The sequence below is a fragment of the Phymastichus coffea genome, unplaced genomic scaffold (genome assembly GCF_024137745.1).
Source record: "Phymastichus coffea isolate CEN01 unplaced genomic scaffold, Cenicafe_Pcof_1.1 PCOF00012, whole genome shotgun sequence".
NCBI classification, from domain to species: Eukaryota; Metazoa; Arthropoda; class Insecta; order Hymenoptera; family Eulophidae; genus Phymastichus; species Phymastichus coffea.
In genome coordinates this window covers 6,509,401-6,530,391 of record NW_026706823.1, presented here as the reverse complement: position 1 = coordinate 6,530,391, position 20,991 = coordinate 6,509,401, and the positions used below count along the sequence as shown (strand labels likewise).

The 20,991-nt window shown below is 45.1% G+C and overlaps 1 protein-coding gene across 1 annotated transcript in view; it reads left to right on the top strand.

Moving 5' to 3' along the window:
* Positions 1-20,604: 20,604 nt before the first annotated feature.
* The window catches only part of LOC131672745 (inositol polyphosphate 5-phosphatase E), a 229,977-nt gene continuing 229,590 nt past the window's right edge, over positions 20,605-20,991 (top strand). The window contains exon 1 of the mRNA XM_058950173.1: positions 20,605-20,764. The gene's annotated coding sequence lies outside the window, so the exon portion shown is untranslated. The remainder of the gene's footprint in view (positions 20,765-20,991) is intronic.

The following is a 20,991-nucleotide window of genomic DNA, read 5'->3' as shown; positions in this document are numbered from 1 at the left end:
GGGCCTAATTTTTTATCTAGGGGGCTGAAATTTTGGGCAGTTTCTTTTTTTCTTATGTAGAATACGTGTACTAATTTTCAATAAAATCGGAGGACCCCGTGCGCACGGTTTTTCGATGAACTATAATTTTGACCCTAATATATATGTCAAAAACAACAATCTAATTTTATTGTATGTTCTTTCCAAATAACCTAATAACCCAATAATCTATTATTATTATGATATTGAGTACTGGGATATTGACGATATTGGGTACTGAAACAAATGATCAATAATTTATTGATTTAAAAAAAAATTCATACAGACTCTGCTGTCTGGATTTGTAAACCCGAAGAATTTTCAGATTTTGTCAACGGATTAGGTATAGTCGCGGAGGGTTTCGGTTTCTTCGAGGGTTGAGTGTGAAGGGTTTCAATTTGAGCTTATTTCTTAGATCGTTCTTCAGGCATTCGGGCAGACTTTTGCTTATTCGTAATCTGAAGAGGATACGGTTGGCCACCGTATCCTCTTCAGATCAGCGGTAAGTGCGCTGCACTCTGTAATTCGTTTTGCGTGCGATCCCGCGCAGCGTGCGCGGTGAGTTTTTAGGTAGCGTGCGTGCGACTAGTCCGCGACGGCCGCGAAATCATCTCTCTCTCTCCCCACTCGATGTATTTTGTTGATACAGCGTGCGTTCCGACTCTCGGCAAATCGTCCCTCGTACAGGATTAATTTCGTCCAATAAAGTGGTTAGATATTAATAAGACACAACTGAACGGTAGCCTGTTACAGATTATTGACAATCTGTCCTTTAGTATTGTGACGAAAGCAGGCCGTGCGCCGGTCTCTCGTCCGCGTTTCTCCCTCCCCCACTCGGCTAGGCGCGGTGGCCAACGTTAGGCGCATTAAAGTATGCGTCTAACACTTGGCCTTTTGTTTCAGCGCCAAGGACGAGCCAGCGCAGTTGAGCGCAAGAAAAGTTGAAGAGCGCGGAGAGAGAGTGAGAAAGAGAGAGAGAGAGAGAGTATTAGGCCTATGCAGGGATTGGCAGGCGCGCAACGCGTGACCGATAAGCGACGCGTCGCGTGCCGCCTAACTAATAGGTCAAGGTAGGGAGAGGAGCGAGCGCCGCTGAGCGGTTGCAAGATGCGCGTAAGAATTGGTGCGTGAGCAGAGTCGCAGCCGAGCCTTACGAGAGTGAGGGAGTCTAAGCCTAGTCCTACGAGAGTGCGGAAGTCCGAGCCCAGCAGAGAGAGCAGTTTGGGATAGCCGGGAGGAAGGAAGATCAACCCTTCCGGCAACGGCTTTGCCAGCAACTGCAGCCAGCCCACCTGCCAAGAGAGTCAACGTCGCCTACGGATACCTGGTCAGCAACAGCGGTTAGCGACGGTCTGACCAGCGACGACACCCGGTACTTCCTGCGGCAGCACATCGCTCAGGATACCCGACGTTGCGAGGAACAGGAGAACAAAGGTCAAGCCTTCCTTTTCTTCTTTCTCTCTACACTCTCTCTCTCTGTTGATGCGACGACCGGTGCGCGTGGAAAGAGATAGCCTGGCACTCACGTGCCGGCTATCTGAAGGTTCGCGCGAGGTTTAATTCATAGTGACGTAAGTTGCGACCGGTGAATTGTCCAGGCGCCCACGTTCCGGGCAATTTATCCGGTATTAGTTCGCGTAGTTTTAAGTAAGTTTGTAATAGGTTAAGTATGCGATTTGGTATTAGGATAAAATGCGAAATGTTCATTTGTGATTATCTTAAGTAGTTTATTGTTCGATTTGTAGTTTGTTGGTCGGTAATTTAGATTATGTTATGCGCGCGTATGTTCTGTGTGAATAATTATTAATAATAATAGGTTGTAAGTGAGATTTGATTCTTGTCTGTGTATAATTTATTTATCAACCTCCCCTCGTTATTCTCTCTCAATTGTCATGAGCGAAAGTGCCTCACTTACCCCGCAAAAGAATTGGTAACAAAGGATCGAGTTTTGTTACAGTATTTTCTATTTATCGGTCCTCTCTCCTATCTGTTTCTCTTTAAATGGATCGTAAGGTCCTTCAAATGCACACGTATATTCGTGTATGTCCAATTAATACTGTCGATTAATTTATATTTTTCTTGGTCCTAGCGGTGTGAACAAGTTGGCTGTACGGTTTCTGTGTTTCTTTGCCTTTTACTACACTCAAACTGAACTCAACTTTTAATTAAGTAAAGGAATAATACCGGATAACTCGGATGAATCAAACTAAATTTAGATTTCAATCGGCGAGATGAACTCTGTAATGCGGAAATATTGCGGCCTAGTAGCTCTACCGCTCAGTCCTGACTGACTAATCTCTGGTCGTTGTTTTCGCCGGCTTATTATATATTCTTTGTCCCTCGCATTCCGTCTCTCTCTCTCGCACATATACTTTAGACGTTTACGCTTCTCGTATCGGCTCGTCTTACCTAGCTAAACCTCTGCCGCTCATTCCCACCGAGTTGCGCACACGAATACTGCTAGTTATAGTGTTTTATTACTATGTCCGAACGGAATTCTCAAGAGCGAAATCTTAATCGTAATAGTTATTTATGCACCTTGGACTGTAGCACGTTGTTTCTGAAATGACTTTTTTCATAGAATGAAGAAAAAATGATCCATGGCTACTTTTAATAACTTGTTTCAATTTCTAAGGTTGTTTTAAGATATGATATCAATTTTCAGATTGATATCTTCAATAGTTTTTGAGAAATCAATTATTATCTCTTTTGGCACCGATGACTTGATTCTGGAAAAAAAATATGTTGCAACGATTACCGAAAATCGTTTGACTCGCGCGTGTAATTAGCGGTTAAGCGAGGTGAGCCGCGTTCGGTTCGCGAGAGAGAGAGAGCGCGTAAGGGGCAACGACCGGAAGGGGAGGCTCCGAGCGCCAGTACGACTGTGTCACTCAGTCATCCCGTGTGCCTAACCTCCATATTCTCCGTGCCGTTCGTTTTCGTTTAGACATTGACATTGTTCTTGGTGAGCGTGCGTGGGTGAGGTGCAGCGGTAGCAGCAGCAGCAGCAGCAGCAGTGATAGTAGCAGCCGCAACTGCAACAGCAACTGCAGCAACAGCAATAACAGCAGCAGGAGTAGCGGCAACAACAACACCGGCAACAGCTTCAGAGGCAGAGCAGAGTAGCGGCGTTTCAGCCCTCGTCTTTTGGATACGGTTGGCCACCGTATCCCCTGCGGTATTGCGGTAGGTGCACCTTCCCCTTTTGTCAATTGTGATCACGATTTTGCGTGCGAATCCGCGCAGCGAGCGCGAGGAGCGTATTGTTTTGCGTGCGAGCAGGTAGGCCGCGGCATCGCGGTTTCTTCTCTCTCTCTCAAAAAGCGTGTTGTCATTCACGCGTGCGTGCGTGAGACTCTCGGCATACCCTCCGTGTAATTGATTTGAGTGAATAAATCACCCTTTCTTCCGTATAAACGAATTTATTAGTCGTTATTTCGTCATTCCCTTGTCCGAAGGTCGCGCCTCGCATTGTTTACATTGGTATTCGAATTCGCCGGTAACGCAGCACGAAGTGTGCGAAACGTTAGGCGGGAATCCACAATTTAGGTTCCGATAGCGGCCGCACGAGCGCTACGAGCAAGCAGCGACAACGCCGCCAAGTGGCGAGTTGGGGGAACCCAACTCGGAACTTTGAAGAGACTCTGCGCAGGCGCACTCCTAGGCAAGGTAGGTTAATGCGCATCGAGCGCATAGATAACAAGGCTTCATATAGTTAGAGTACGGGCACTTTTAGGAGATTACCGACTAAATGACAGCCTGTTACATGGCGCCCAACTAGAATTAGGACTCACACACGAGGGAATTTGCACGAAAAAAAGAGAGCAACGCGCGCGAGAGAGAGACGTTTGCGCGCGTGCGTAATAAGGTGCGAGCGGGTAAAATAACGCGTGGCTCGTTCGGTACGTGCTCTGCGGTAGGGGAAAGACGCCTCTCCGACCCAATAATAACTGCTTTTGTGAGCCGAGAGCACACTAACCCCAGGGGTCGAAGAGACATCCGTAGTCGCTCTAACTTGAAAACAAAAGGTGACTAATTGTATTTAGGTTAACTTTTTGCCTTTTTAAGTGTTTCATTACAGATTAAAGTAGTTAAGTGGGGGTTAGTCACCGAGCGACAGTACCAGCAGAGCGCGCAATAAGGGTGTGTGTAGGGTTAGACTAACTAACCCGGTGGAGCTAACAAACAGTTAGCCTCCACCTATAGGCAGGTAGCTGCGAAGCGGAAGTTAGTACTTCCTTAGACTACGCGATACCTGCACGCACCCACAAGCCACGCGTATTGTTGCCTTGTAAATAAAGGCGTAACTGGGTAGTTAGCGATAAAAATCGCAACACCCCGCTCGCGCCTTGGGTGATAGGAGGCGGTAGCGGTCGAGTACGAAAACTAACCTCAACCGTCACCTACGCCCTAACATAAGCGTTATGGAGGATACCGCCGACGCGATAACCCGGTGGGCTTCGGAACTGCCTTCGACACAGCTGGACAGATACCTGACGCAACTGGAGTTGCGCACAGATGGTCCCAGGCTGATGCAGGCAGTCCGATTAGCGTATTGGTTGCTAGGCGAGTACATCGACCTAGACTTCCAAGGAGCGGCGTTGGATAGGGAGGCCACACAACGCAGGCGACGGAGCCGAGAGAGGTGGCTGGAAACCAAGCGACGGGAGTTGGAATCAGCCGACGCCGAGGATCTGGTCGCCCACCCACTCATGCTGCTATATAGGGATGAGGCGGTGGAGGCGAACCTAACGCGGACTCTCGCCGTCTACGAGAACTTGGAAGAGGAGAGCCAGAGCGAGATGGGGGAGCGAGAGCCCGCAGAGGAAGGGGGGACCGGCGAGGTCAAGGGGCCCACGGAGGGGGTCGGTAGTGAGCACAAGGGCTCCACCGGATCGCCGGATAGGCGAAGAGCCCGTCGCTTCGAGAACGCGGAGCTACAACCTCCAGAGGAAGAGGAAGAGCGGTGCGTGACCGAGCGACTAAAGGAGGAAATCGAGTGCAACCGGGTCGGGATAAACCGCATATTGGAGATGCTGGAAAAGCACGACCAGGTATGCGCTCGGTGGAGCGACCAGTTGACCGCTCTGCAGGTGGAGTTCCAGCAGTTTAGAAGCAGGGACCCCACCAATCGACGAACGGTCATACCAGAGCGGCCCCGGAGGACCGTGGACTTCCAGTCCACATATACGTGCCACTACGACCCAAGGGTACCAGGTAGTACCCCGGAACCCCAGCGACCGACCCCTGGCGAACCTCGAGCGGCTCCCCAAAGGCAGGTGCCTTCAAGGACGGAGCAGCCACCGAGAAGAGGTCCAAGAGACTCCGACGCTGATGAAGAGCAGATGATTCCAGAAGGATCCGCCTGGTACGACGCCAATGCGGCGTCGGGGTACTACGCGACTCGGGACGCGGGTAGGATTGTGAGAGGGTGGAAGCTGCGATACTCTGGTACGGCTTCAGAGTGCGTAGACACCTTCTTGTCTAGGCTAGAAGATCTGCGCGCGGGTTCCGGGCTAACTGACGGCGAAATCTTGTGCTCGGTATCAGAGCTCCTCGAAGGCATTGCGAGGACCTGGTACGAGCTTAACAAGCTTAAATGGAGAAACTACGCCGACTTCGTGGCAGGCGCTCGACGTTGGTTTGGGTCGAGTGAGCTTCAGCAACAGAGGTTGCTGCAAGAGGCCCAAGCTCGGTACCAGGAGAAAGGAGAGCTGGTACGAGAATATGCCTGCCACCTTCTCTTCATGTTAGCCCAGCTGCGTCCGCCGTTACCAGAGCAGAGGCAGTTAGATTTGTTATATGCAAATCTCCTACCCGCCATCCGGATGCAACTGCGAAGGAACGCGTTCTCCAACGTGGACGAGTTTCACGCCCGGGCGACCGAGATCGAAACCGCTTTGCGGGACGACGAGCGCCCGAGGACCAGGTTGGAGCCAACGTCCACGTTATACCCCGAGCACATGGGGGTGTCAGCTAAGGCACCACCGCCCCGGGCAGGACCCCGAACGGCGGCCATGTCCAGCAAGTCTCGGGGTAGGGAGCAGCGGCAACCCGAGTCGCCGGTTAAAACCCCGGCCAAGAGACCCGAGGACCGGCCCACCATCGCTGCAACGCAGGCAACAGACCCCATTGAGGATCTGTCGTCGCAAATTGCGACCCTGCGGCGCGATATGGACCGGTACTTTAAGGAGAGGAAGGCTAACTCTCCCAGGCGGCCGAGAGGTCGGCCACAAGAGAAGGGGAGGAATAAAACCCCCCCAGGGTCTCCTGGCCAGCGACGAGAGGGTCAGCGGAGGAAGATAGATTACTCCCAACCCATCAAGTGCTCGTCTTGTGGCAAACTGGGCTTTACCAGAAGGTACTGCCCGGATTGCAACAAGGGAAACGGGCAGGGAAGCGGAGGACGGAGGTCCCCTCCGCGTCCCCAGTAAAGGTGACCTCTCGTCGCAGGTCGTTTGGACGTGGCAGGGGCCCGTCAACGACCTCAGGGTTCAAGGAGGTCTCGACAGGGGTATCGGACCCCACGAGACCCAGCAGTGCAGCGGCGTTAGAAGCGACAGCGACCGAACCGATGCCTGATCTGGGTAACCGGGCATTTTGTATCCTCGAAGGGTACGGAGGCCGGATTCAGGTGGTGGAGCAGGGGTTTGAGTGGGCCGGAGAGGAGACCACCAGACCCAAAAGCTCCAGGAGACCACCTGACGCTCCGGAGGATACGCCGGCGACCCAGACACCTGCGGGCGAGAGCACGTCGACGCGAGTAGCGGCTGCCCAAGGCAAGAAGAGCCGTGAAAGCCTCCCGTCCACAGAGGGGAGAGAGACGGCGAAAGCTCCCCGCAGGTACAGACCCGAGGATGAGACCAGGTGGTGGCTTCAGGTGGGAATAGGTGCCTATAAATTAAGGGCACTCTACGACACCGGGGCCTCATCAACGGTAATGGGTCAACTCGGGCTTAGGTTGGCAGCCGATATGGGGCTGGGCCTGGACGTCACGCGAGCGGGAGAGGCGAAGCTCGCTGACGGTCGCCCATGTCCCATCTTGGGTCATGTGATTTTCCCCTTCACAGTAGGGGGAATCACAAAAGATGTAAGGGTCGCTATAACGCCATTGCTGTCTGACGACTGCTACGTCGGCGCGAATTTCGTGAGGGAATTCAGCGCCAACCTGAACCCTGACACGGACCAGCTGTACTTGGCGAAAGCCAAAGTGGCGGTACCGTTAGAAGTGGCAAGCGTCACTGGTACGTCGTGCCTCGCACCCGTAGGCCTGGTAGAAGCCACGGAAGCACAGCGTCAAGAAGTGGCTAGCCTCGTCGATGGATTAATTCCAGACGGAGGCGAGTGTTTAGGCTGTGCTGTGGGGGTCGAGCATGAGATAGACATCGGAGACGCTCGACCCTGTAAACAGAAATACTACCCGGTCTCCGACAGGGTGCGAGACGAAATGCACGCGCTGGTCAAGGCCATGCTGGACAACGACGTCATTGAACCAGCAACCAGCGGGTGGTCAAGTCCAGTGGTGATGGTTAAGAAGGCAGACGGCAAATATCGGTTCTGCGTAAATTACCAGAAGGTAAACGCAGTAACCAAGCCAGACGCCTACCCATTACCCTTCATGAGTGACATCCTACGAAGGATCAGAGATGCTAAGTTCATCTCGACACTGGACTTGAGTAGCGCGTACCACCAGATACCTCTTAAAAAGGAGTCGCGCCCAATTACGGCGTTTACAGTCCCCGGCCTGGGGCATTTTCAGTTCAAGAGAATGCCCTTCGGATTGTCCTACGCCGGCGCGACTTTCCAGAGGTTGATGGACAGAGTGATTGGCCCGGATTTAGATCCTTTCGCTTTTGCGTACCTCGACGACGTGATTATTATCTCGCCGTCTTTTGAGGAGCATAAGCGACACCTGGGATTGGTTTTACAACGAATCCTGGGTGCGGGCCTCACTGTGAATAAGACCAAAAGCCACTTCTGTAAGTCGGAAGTCAAGTACCTGGGGGTCCTGGTGAACCGTGAAGGGGTAAGGCCAGATCCAGAGAAGATCAAGCCCATCATGGAGTACCCAGTACCACGGACGATCAGACAGGTGAAGCGATTCATGGGGATGATGTCGTGGTATCGTCGCTTCATACCCGACTTCGCAACAATCGCTGAACCGATAAACCGCCTGACGAAGAAGAGCATCCCGTTTGCTTGGCAGCAGGAACAGGAACAGGCTTTCGGACGGTTGCGAGACGCAATGGTCTCGGCACCGATCTTGCAGTCGCCAGATCCCTACGCGCAGTTCGTGCTACAAACGGACGCGAGCGATAGTGGGATAGGCGCGGTATTGACGCAAGAAGTCGATGGACAGGAGCGCGTAATCGAGTACGCCAGTCGCTCCTTAAACAGTGCGGAGAGGAATTATACAGTCTCCGAAAGAGAATGCCTGGCAGTTGTATGGGCTATCGGGAAGTTCCGGCCCTATGTTGAGGGGCACCACTTCAAAGTCATCACCGATCATAGTTGCCTTAAGTGGCTCCACAGTATGAGGAATCCTACAGGAAGGCTAGCGCGTTGGGCGTTAGCATTACAAGGGCACGTGTTCGATATAGAGTATCGAAAAGGAGACCTCAACGTGGTGCCAGACGCTTTATCTAGGGCCTATGAGGAGGGGGTGGTAGAAGTGGGTGCCATGACTCATCTGCCGGAAACTGCCGATGCCTGGTACCTTCAGAGATACAGGGAGGTATGCCAGGACCCACATTCTCAGCCTACCTGGAAGGTAGTGGGTGGGAGACTGTATCATTACCATCCAACTGAGGAGAGCGAAGGGTCCATAGACAACGAGGAAGCCTGGAAGCTAGTGGTTCCTGCCGAGAAGAGGCATCAAGTACTTGAGGAGGTGCACGATGCGCCAGCAGCGGGACACCAGGGGAGAGAACGAACGTTCTCCCGGGCTAGGCACCTGTATTTCTGGCCAAAGATGTACGATCAGGTCAGAGAGTACGTGCGGAGTTGCCCGGTATGTCAGCAATGCAAGGCAGAGCAAAGGCCGCCTTGCGGGCTGATGGGTCGTCGAGAGGTCTCGCGACCCTGGCAGGTGGTGGCCAGTGACATCACTGGCCCCTTCCCAAAGAGCTCACGAGGGTTCGAGTATATTTTGGTCTTTTTAGACCTGTTCACTCGGTGGGTGGAGTGCGTGCCCGTGCGCAAGGCCAACGGAAGGACCATCGTACGGGAATTGCACGAGAGGGTGGTCACCAGGTTTGGGGCGCCAGAGATTTTTCTTTCGGACAACGGGACCGAATTTAAAAATCAAGAGGTCGATGCCTACCTGTCCAGGAACGGCATCCAGCGCGCCCTTACCCCAGTTTACCATCCCCAGGCAAACCCCACGGAGCGAGTGAACCGAACCCTCAAGGCCATGCTCATATCGTATGTGGAGCGGGACCATAAGAGCTGGGACGAGCACCTGCCTGAGTTCAACTTTGCGTTGAACTCGGCAACTCACAGCGCGACAGGGTATAGCCCGGCCAGGCTGGTCTTCGGTAGACAGCCCACTCCCCCCGCGACCTTTAGAAGGGCCCAGGATCGGTTGGCTCGGGAAGCGTCCGAGGGCCAAGAACTGACCGAATGGGGAGAGCACATGCGCCAGTTACCAAACTTGTGGGAACGCGCTGGCTCTAAGTCTAGGGAGGAGGCGGCTCGTCAGGCGGTCTACTACAATCGGAGGAGACGTCAGGCCGACTTTAGGGTTGGGGACTGGGTGTGGAAGCGGAACCGCATCTTGTCTTCCGCAGCTCAGGGCATTTCGGCGAAGTTGGCACCGAAGTATGCTGGTCCCTACGTGATTCTGGAGGTATGCGGGACGAATACCTACCGCCTAGGTAACCAGCAGGAAGAGTTGCCTGAGCTGATCCACGCCAAGGATCTCAAGCCCTATTTCGGTCCATACTCTGATGAGGACGACGAGGAACCAGGAGGCGGAGACTCAGCACCGTTGGACGAAGAGGAGGGCGTAGGCGACCCGCCAGCGAAGATCGAGGAATCCAGCGAGGATCCGATACGCGAGCGCGTCGCGAATGCAGCCCCCTCGAACGAGCGTGAGAAACCCGCGGCGGCTCCGGAAGTACCGACCGAGGCGCCGGTTAAGCGAGGTCGAGGAAGGCCGCGCAAGGACCCCACGCGCGAACCTCGGGAACCAGGTAGAGACGACCTGGATGGCAATGCGGTAAGGGGAAGGGGCAGGCCACGTAAAACCGCTCAGCACGTGCGGAAGGTGGTGCTGCCAGCTGCCCCCGCAAATGGGCCATGTTCTCGAGGAAAGCGCCGGGGACCGGGACGTCCTCGTAAAGAATAGCGTCGAGCGTTACACGGCGACGGGTAGGTTAAGGGCTGAGCCTGAGAAATCCCTTGACCCCACTTCTTCTCTTTTACAGATGGAGAGGAAGCTGGTCATCAGTGAGGAGGCCCTCGAGACGGCCACCCAGCTGCTGCTCGACCTGGGGTTGGGCCCGGGCGCCGATCGGCTGATTGGCGATCTAAGAAGATTCGTCCGGGCCCAGGTCGAGGCGACCGCTCGAGAGGGCCGCTCACGTCAGCGGGTGGATGACTTCCTCCGGGAAGGCATGAGGGCCCAAACCTCGAGGCCTACAACCCGGGAAGCATCCACCCAGACCGACGGTCCATCCGAAGAGGGCCGTCGGTCTCAGTCCACTACGGACCAGGGTGTGCAGACCCAAGGGTCGAGCACGGCCACCGTGGAGAGCTCGACCCAGTGCCCCGGGCCAAGGGAGGCCTGCGGCCGTCAGCACTGGGTCTGCACCCACCCACGAGTCCCCCAGCAGGTAGGTCTCGAGAACACCTGGAGGCACGTGAGATTGGGCCTCCAGGAGCTCGAGAACGCCTGGGAGTTCGTCGGGGAACTCCAGCGCCAGGTGCACGCGCACCTGGGAGAGTTCCTCGACTTCCGAGGTGCCCAGGAACTGCTGGGGGAATGGGCTCCGGTAGTCCGGCGGCAGAGGGCCTACGGTGAGGCCCTCCTGCACGTCGACCGGGGGCTGGAGTCCCCAGAGGCCGCGGGCCCGCCGGCAGTGTTGCCGCCGGCGGCCCCGACAAATAGGGACGCGGCCAGGGCTCCGGCCAAGCCCCCGACAAAGACCCAACCGAAGAGGGTCTCGGGGGCCCCCGGCGCCGGACAGGAGTTTGTGGTCCGAGTGGACGGGTCGGTTTCCGACCCGACCGTGGTGGTGCGAACCGTAGGGGGACGCACATCCGCCACGGTGGGCGGCGTTACCTTCATCGCCGCCCCGGCGTCAGCAGCCACGCCGCCCCAACAACCGTCCGGAAGCAAGGGCCACGGGGCGGAGCCCAGCCTCACCAGGAGACCGGGCCGGGGCTGCTACATTTGCGGCCATCCCGGCATCACCACAACATCAAAGTGCCCCAACAAGGCGGAGCACTGGCGCTACCCCAGACATAAGGCGCCAGGGGGCTCCGGCAGGTGACGGGGGGGCATTGGTGGCCCGGGATGGGCCAATAAAATGTGTAAATTGAGGATAGTTGATATTGATTTCTCTCCTTTTCCAATCCTATCCTTGGGGCGCGAGTCAATAGGGTAGTTCGATCCGGTAGTTCGAAGCTAGGAGGGGGCTGCAACGATTACCGAAAATCGTTTGACTCGCGCGTGTAATTAGCGGTTAAGCGAGGTGAGCCGCGTTCGGTTCGCGAGAGAGAGAGAGCGCGTAAGGGGCAACGACCGGAAGGGGAGGCTCCGAGCGCCAGTACGACTGTGTCACTCAGTCATCCCGTGTGCCTAACCTCCATATTCTCCGTGCCGTTCGTTTTCGTTTGGACATTGACATTGTTCTTGGTGAGCGTGCGTGGGTGAGGTGCAGCGGTAGCAGCAGCAGCAGCAGCAGCAGTGATAGTAGCAGCCGCAACTGCAACAGCAACTGCAGCAACAGCAATAACAGCAGCAGGAGTAGCGGCAACAACAACACCGGCAACAGCTTCAGAGGCAGAGCAGAGTAGCGGCGTTTCAGCCCTCGTCTTTTGGATACGGTTGGCCACCGTATCCCCTGCGGTATTGCGGTAGGTGCACCTTCCCCTTTTGTCAATTGTGATCACGATTTTGCGTGCGAATCCGCGCAGCGAGCGCGAGGAGCGTATTGTTTTGCGTGCGAGCAGGTAGGCCGCGGCATCGCGGTTTCTTCTCTCTCTCTCAAAAAGCGTGTTGTCATTCACGCGTGCGTGCGTGAGACTCTCGGCATACCCTCCGTGTAATTGATTTGAGTGAATAAATCACCCTTTGTTCCGTATAAACGAATTTATTAGTCGTTATTTCGTCATTCCCTTGTCCGAAGGTCGCGCCTCGCATTGTTTACATTGGTATTCGAATTCGCCGGTAACGCAGCACGAAGTGTGCGAAACGTTAGGCGGGAATCCACAATTTAGGTTCCGATAGCGGCCGCACGAGCGCTACGAGCAAGCAGCGACAACGCCGCCAAGTGGCGAGTTGGGGGAACCCAACTCGGAACTTTGAAGAGACTCTGCGCAGGCGCACTCCTAGGCAAGGTAGGTTAATGCGCATCGAGCGCATAGATAACAAGGCTTCATATAGTTAGAGTACGGGCACTTTTAGGAGATTACCGACTAAATGACAGCCTGTTACAATGTACAACACAAACTATTTCATTGGCTGCATACTTCGATTTTATTAGTCAACAAATGTTGCCGTTCATTGGAAAAAAAAACTTTTATTAATTCGAATTTACCTGTCGAGTACATTTTCCATTGCGATATTGTACAAAAAATCTTGGACAATTTTCAGGTCGAAGCCTTATGTATTTCTCAAGTATGGGATGCACTGCCTCACTAGTAACAAAAGACTTCGTTGTTTTAGTTTTTGAAACGTTTACTGTTACGTGGTACAATAAACCTTGTGGTTTGACATCAGCTGTTTGTAAGTCCAGCATTTCCTTCGATCGTAGACATCCATGCAGACCCATGATCAAAGCGACCTACAGAATTGATATGAATTAATGTAGTTATAAAACAATATTGTAATTGGCATATAGGTACTTATTATTTCCACATACCTTGTGTAATAAATAGCTATCCTCTGGAGCGGTGTTTAAAAATTTGGAAACTTCATCGTGTGTGAAAACTCTTGATTTCTTTACGACATGGCCTTTTTGTTTCACTTTCAAAAAATTTTGTAATTGATGATAATTTTTTATGTTAATCTTGTCTTTGAAATTCAGCATCGATTTCAGCTTCGAATAAGTCGCCCATAAACTAGTAGCTGCATAGTTTTCAGATAATGTCTGAAAATATGCTAATAAAATATCTTCATTTATTTGGTCGACTTTCATTTCCGTACACCACTTTCTGAACTTTTCATATTGTATTTCATAAGACACTTTTGATTTTTCAGGTATGACACTAGATTTTGCTTTTTCAAGTAGCTCGTTCAATTTATTTTCATTGTCGACACTCTCATTTTCTTCAGCACTCTCCGAGTCACTTGCTGAATCAACATTTTCCTTGTTTGCATTAAACATTTTCGTTAAGTCCATTTTAAATCAATTTTCACTACGACTGACGTAACTCTTCAATACTTCACTATCCCCTTTGACCCTCCTCCTCCCCTCTCTTTAACATTTTCTCAGGCATGCATTATACTTTTTTCATAGTACAGAAAACTGCCACGTAGAGGGCTCTACTCGTCCTGCAACATAGTAGCTGCTGTAATGTTGAGGGGCCAGGCTCCTGGACTATAATGGCTATTATAGTCCAGGACGCTAGACTATCATGAGTCATTATAGTCCAGGACGCTAGACTATCATGAGTCATTATAGTCCAGGAGCCTCCTCCGCTATACTAGACTACTTTCTACGCTGAGCATGCTCTACACGTAAAAAGCTGCTTACGGGCGCCTAAACTAAAATTATATATATATATATATTGTGACGGTAAACGTCAAATTAGCGCTAATTACCTAACCAAGTAGCTGCCTGCGGGGGCAGCACTTACCGGTAGACGAAAAATGTAACACTGGAATTCGGCACGCGAGCAGACGGAACGCGCGCGATTGAAAACGAGGCAGTGGAGATCCAGCTACCGGTACGGAGGCCACGAAAGTTAAGGTTCGCGACCTAATTGCCCGTACGTGCCCCAGAGTCCTGAGTAATTGTCATCGAGCTACACAGCGTGCAGACCTGAGTCAGCCGAAAAAGCAGCATTGTTACCTGCGGCATCAAGAGTGTGTGTGTGAGGTTTCGCCATCGAAGGCGAAACCACGTGCGCGCGAATTCGCGATCCGCGACAAAAAGAACAATCAGACTTTCCCGCAGTGCGAATTGTTCCCTTCGTCTTCGTGCGTCTGCAAAATAAAGGTAAGCTGGCCAGCTTGATCTCGCGACCGCGATTGCATGCGTGATAACGCAAAATTCGATTTGAAATAACAAATTATCTTCAAAATTCGTGAATTTTTGTTTTAATCGACATTTTTCAATAGAAAATGACATTTTCTGAGAATTTGAATGGCAATATCGCAAAGACTACACTTCGAGCTATATGAATGCATGTATTACAACTTTTTTTGCCTCGAAATGGAATAGCTGTGAGGGCAGGAAGACAGTTGTATAAAACGTGTCCGGCTGAACGTTAATGGGTTAAGGAGGTTTAGGATAGTCATGAAGGACATGAGGTAACGGAGGTAGGTCATATGCTGCAATGTAGGATGAAATCAGTGTTGCTAGCTCAAAATAACTAAAATTAATATTTTATTTTATGATTATACGTAGGCTATATATTATTTAAACGAATAAAAATCAAATTAAAAGCAATAACGTTTATGTAAAAAATCTACTGTTTATTTATTTTACATTTTTTATGAAATGTATAAATGTGGAAACTGATGTGAAGACTTGGCAACACCGCATTGATTGAAAATTTGTTCTCTTTCGTTGCCGGCCTTAGCGTCATATAAAGAGCCAAGAGCACGCGGTGCACACGTCGGCTTGTCGCACTTTTATTTTAAATACAGTTATTGTATAAATAAATTATGCATTTTATATATTGGCTTGAATTTATTATGAAATAAATTTCACAACCTATAATTTAAGTAATGAAAAAATTGTCTTTTTTTGATTTGTATATATATATTTTTTTTTTAAACAATAATATCGATTTTATGCAATTTTTTATTTTTTTTTATAATATGTAATATATGAAAATCATGCACTGTTAACAGAAGAAAATAATTAATTCCATGAATGCATTTAATATTAATTGCACTTTTTAAAACTAAAATTAAATTTTTACAAAACTACAATGAAAAATAAGTACATATAATTATTATAGATGTAACGTGTGCATGAGTTCAAAAATAATACACGTGTGTATATCTATAGCGTGTTTGCAACGTTGCCACATTTCTTTGAACATCATCAAAAGTTTAGAGTAACCTACAAAAATTCAATTTTTGTTTGTTATTTTCTAATCGGGATGCGCGGTGAGGCATACTTTTTTATACAGAAAATGAAACTTTATTTATCCTTCTTTCAAATAAATATTTTCGACTGAAAATCTGTGCATTTTTCTGTGCTTAAATTCGGTATGAATAACTGTTGATTGATCTCTCCCATAAGAGCTTGTGTATAAGAGGTGAACTTCATGATTTATTTTCATTGCAATTTGGCTGGTAATAAATATTGAAAAAATTCAGGGACATTCCAAATAATCTAATTTATCATAGTTTTTAATTTTGTCACGATCTGTGCATTTTGCTAATGGTCCTGAACCTCCTTAATCTTGCAGGACAGCTGTTATCTCGATATTGAAAAATTGAGTCGCATTTGCAGAAAGATTTAAAAATAATTTCATCTACAATTACAATGTCTTTATATTTAGGTTGTAATTTTAGTGAATATACAGAATTGGTAAAAATTTGTCTATCTTTCTCTATGAAAATAAAGTATTGCTTGGTTATTGCCAATATAATTTATATCCTCATACGTCATTCTGATATGATTAATTTGTGTAATCGGCATATCTGGTACTGGTTTTTCTATCCTGTTTAAAGCCTTGATGTTATTTGTTTCGACTATTTTGTCTATTATGTCAAATACTGTTTCAATAGGTTTATATGCCGGACTATTAGATGCAGTTGCTGTATCTATTTCAACATGTGAAGTTCGCACATAAATCTTGAAACTCTTGTCCATTTGTTGTTTAATTTTACATTAAGTACTACATACTTAATCTAGGTTTCTTTAAATAAACAGCCATAACTTTTGACTCAAGTTCACTTTTTTATTATACAAACTTTTATTTTAAAGCTTTTAATAGCTTAAAAATGAAGCGTTGCACAAACAATTTGATTATATCTAGCCTATGCTATCGCAAATTAAAAAATAATTTTTTCTGTTTGTAAAATGATATAGAATCCCTCAACGACAACTACCATAACTTTTGACTGAAACGAAATTTTAGAATAATGAACACACGAATGAAGCGATATGATATGAACAATATTAATTGAATAAACGACATATCATGGTTAGATATCAATAAAACAAAATTATGCGACATAAAATTAGAATATTTTAGATGGAATGAAATAGAATGAAATAAGATTGGAAAGAGATTAAAGACTAATACAGAATAATACTAATAAAAATCAGCATAAAAAGGCGATTAACAATAATAAAATGAAAATAATTATACGAAATAAAAATCGGAAGAACAGTATAATTTAAATAAAAATATTTATGAAAAATAAATTAGAAATTGAAAATCGATAGGTAACTGGCAATGAGTTGGCAGTCTTTTTTTCATTTTTTCACAATTTCTCAGCAGTTAAATCTTATTTTGATAATTAAGTGTCATCTTTGAGAGGCTTTTAACGCGAGCAATGCTATACCTGACAGTTGCGAAGAGAATAAACTTCCTAAATTAATTGTTCTAAGAGACCATCCTAAGAAATCTTTACGCTGCTGTTTCAACGATCTCATTTAAATCAGTATCAATGAAAAACTCAATAATGCTAAGCTTTAATGATTAAATTGATAAATACATTTTCTAAACATTCATCATTTTCTTAGTTTTTTTATTAATCATTTTTGTATGATCAATAAAAGTAAGTGATACGCTTCACTTTTATTTCATAAGAAATAATTTTTTCTTTAGGACATTTCTATAAAAGTATTTCACAACATATAATTAAGTAAATAAAATATGAATGAGTCTATTGGGTTCTTTAGGTGAGTGTATCCCACAGAGCATGAATTAATTCACTGAATTAATTCTTGAATTAACGCAAAGAATTAATATAAAAATAATTTTCTAAGAACAGAAAATTATTTCTTAATTAATACATGAAATATTACAAAGAAATATTCTAAAATTCTATTAAAAATAATTCAGGTAATGATTCCTGTAAAAATAAACAAATTAATACATGAATTAATTTAGAAAGGATTTTGAAAGGAACCATGATTAATTTACAACATAAAACTAAAATTATATCTTGAAATAATTTAAAACTATTTCAAAATTATTTCGTGATATGATTTTTGTAAAAATACATAAATTAAATCATTCATTAATGTTGAATTAATCCAAGAAATATTATAGGTTTTAATCTCGAAATTAACGCAACAAATGATTCTGAATTCATTTAAAATTAATTCTTAAATTATATGAAAATGCAAAATTTCGATTCACCCGAATTATTTCAGAAAATAATTCAAAATTATTTCTGAATTAATTCGTGATATGATTTTTGTACAAATATACACATTAATTCACGGATTAATGTTGAATTAGTCCAAGAAAAATTATAGGTTTAAAGTTACAAATTAACGCAAGATATAATTATAAATTATTTATTTTGTTACGAGTGCATCTTTCGAATAGTTCTTATTCGAATATGTATCCACTGTAACATTAATTTGTATATGTTGTTTGTTTATGTTTGTGATAGAAAACACAGAATAGTTAGTTAACACTTGGTTATCTGTTTGTAAACACTTTTTAAAATTAATAAAGTAAAGTCTAAGTCTTTAAGTTTAAACGTAACAATACATTAATTCTTGCATTATATTAAAATGGAAAATTTTGATTTACCTGAATTATTTCAGAAATTAATATAAAATTATTTCTGAATTAATTCGTGATATGATTTTTGTAAAAATGCACTAATTAATTTACGAATTAACGTACCGATAATCAAAGAAATATTATAGGTTTTAATTTCGAAATTAACGGAAGGAATGATTCTGAATTAATTCTGAATTAATTTTTGAATAAATGAAAATGCAAAATTTTGATTCACCCGAATTATTTCAGAAAATAATTCAAAATTATTTCTGAATTAATTCTTGATATGATTTTTGTAAAAATGCACTAATTAATTTACAAATTAACGTACCAATAATCCAAGAAATATTATAGGTTTTAATCTCATAAAAAAGCTTTTGTACGCATTACTGAGCATATGAAACGTTCATGAAAGTACCTACCTTACCGGCATTTACAGAACTGAAAATATTGCAGAATCAAAGTTAGATTAAAAATAAAAACGCTTTTTTAGGGTGTAGATATATGTCCAAGAATTACTCAGTTCAAATTTCACACAATTCTATAGAGTGGTTCTTTCAAAATTTGGTCAAGCAGCACCAAATCTTAATTTCTTCGAGGTGTTATCAGGGGCGTTTCATATCTCCTTAAGGGAATTTTAATTCAGGATTATTTAAACCTCTAGCATTGCGTTAAGCACTTCCATTTTTTATTATTATTCGTTAAAATTGAAAGAAATTCAATGTGAAAATTCGATAAGAAATCTGCTTTATGTAATATTTATAATGTATATCTAATATATATCCATTGTGACGGTAAACGTCAAATTAGCGCTAATAATATAACCTAATTGCTGCCTGCGGAGGCAGCACCTACCGGGGAGACGAAAAACGTAACGAAAGAATTCGGCACGCGAGCAGACGGAACGCGCGCGATTGAAATTGAACCAGTGAAGCTTTGACCATCAACGAGTTCGCCGGTGTGTACGAGACCAGCTGTCACTTCCCGAGTTATCGAAGCAGAATTCCGTTCGCAGAGCACCAAGACCTGAGTTCCAGAGATCGTCGCAGCCGAGGTGCCGTGCAGCTCACAAGGGCGAAGGCTTGAACCAGCAGACAAAGGCGCCATGCGCGGTGATAACGCTAGTGCGTGCGTGAGATTTCGCCATCGAGGGCGAAGCCACGTGCTTTCAAGTTCGCGACTCGCGACACAAACAAACAATAGACCTTTTCCGAGTGCGACTTATTGGTGTCATCTTCGAGCGTCCGCAAAACAAAGGTAAGCTGGCCAGCTTAATCTCGCGATTGTGGTTGCATGTATAACAATTAATTTCTCGTGTTCGAAGCGTGCATGCAATAGCTCTGTTAACAAAGAGCAGCGAGCGTCCCGACACTGTGTGTCCTCGATGAGCGAGCGCTGATGTCAACATAAACTCACGGGCCGATCCAGTGTAATATTTGATAGACAATAAAAGATTCTGTTCGTGTTATTAACAAGTGCTTTCGACTCGCTTATTCCATATTGCTTCCACTCATTTTCGTAGATTAGTAGATCTATTGGTTGACTGACACCTGTTTCCCCATGCTCTCCGGATTATGTATTAAGCATAGATGATTACATTCGCCCTTCAATAAACTTGCGCGAATAAAAATAATTAAACGGTAAGAAACCCCGTTACACCATATACTAGATAATATTAAAGTAAACATTAAATAAAATACTGTACGTTTATCAATTATTTTATTTCGTGTTCTTCCATAATTATATAAAATATAGTACTTTTAATAATTTAAAAAATTTTACTTATATATTCAGTAAATAATTTATTTATAGTATATCTAGTTGTGTTATATAATTTTAAATATTTTTTATAATAATTCTAAAAGTAATTAGATAGTATTTTATAAAATAATTCTTGTGAAATGGATATAATCTTTTAAAATTATTTTAGTGAATCAATTCTGTATTAATTTTACGCCAGCTTTTTATTACTTAAGTATCATTTTGAAAATTAATTTTGAAATAATTCAAAACATTCTTACTGTAATGATTTCAAAATTATTATGATAATATTTCATAAAATAATTCTTCTAAAATGCATGTAATATTTGAAAATTATTTCAGTGAATCAATTCTGTATTAATTTTATGTCCGCTGTTTATTTCTTCAATATTAATTTTAAACATTAATTTTGAAACAATTCAAAATATTCTAACTGTAATAATTTCAAAACTATTACGTTAATATTTCATAAAATAATTCTTCTAAAATGCATGTAATATTTGAAAATTATTTTAGTCAATTAATGTAGTAATAATATTCGTTATATTTCTAGAGGAAAAAAAACGGACATAAAATTAATACAGAATTAATTCATGCTGTGTGGGATGTGTTTATAAGTGTGCGTGACTGAATGTGTGTACATTATTGTTTCTATGGCAACAACTTCTCCGTGTTATATAAAAGTTTTATACATTGACGAAATTGGTTAAAAAAGTTAATTACTTGATTTTCAGAAATAGAAAATACTTTCACTGTGTCAAGTATTTCTAGTTAATATATTATTATAGACTATAAATAATAAATTTCTGTTGCAACTTTTACGCATGTAGTATGTATAATCTGTAACAATTAACGGATGTTTTTACCATGACAGTTTTTTAATTAAGAGGTATAGTAATATAAATCACTTTGTAAAGATATAAGTTTTATGATATTATTGCATGTACATTTATAGTTATATTATATTTAACGAAAATGTTTAAATAACGCAGTGTTTAGAGTTTATTTAATAAGTAGCTGAATGTAGGAGGTAATAAAATAAATTTGAAGTAATACTTATAGAACTTCATGTTACTAGTAATGTTCATTTGATATCTATGAAGAGCTTATTGTTCG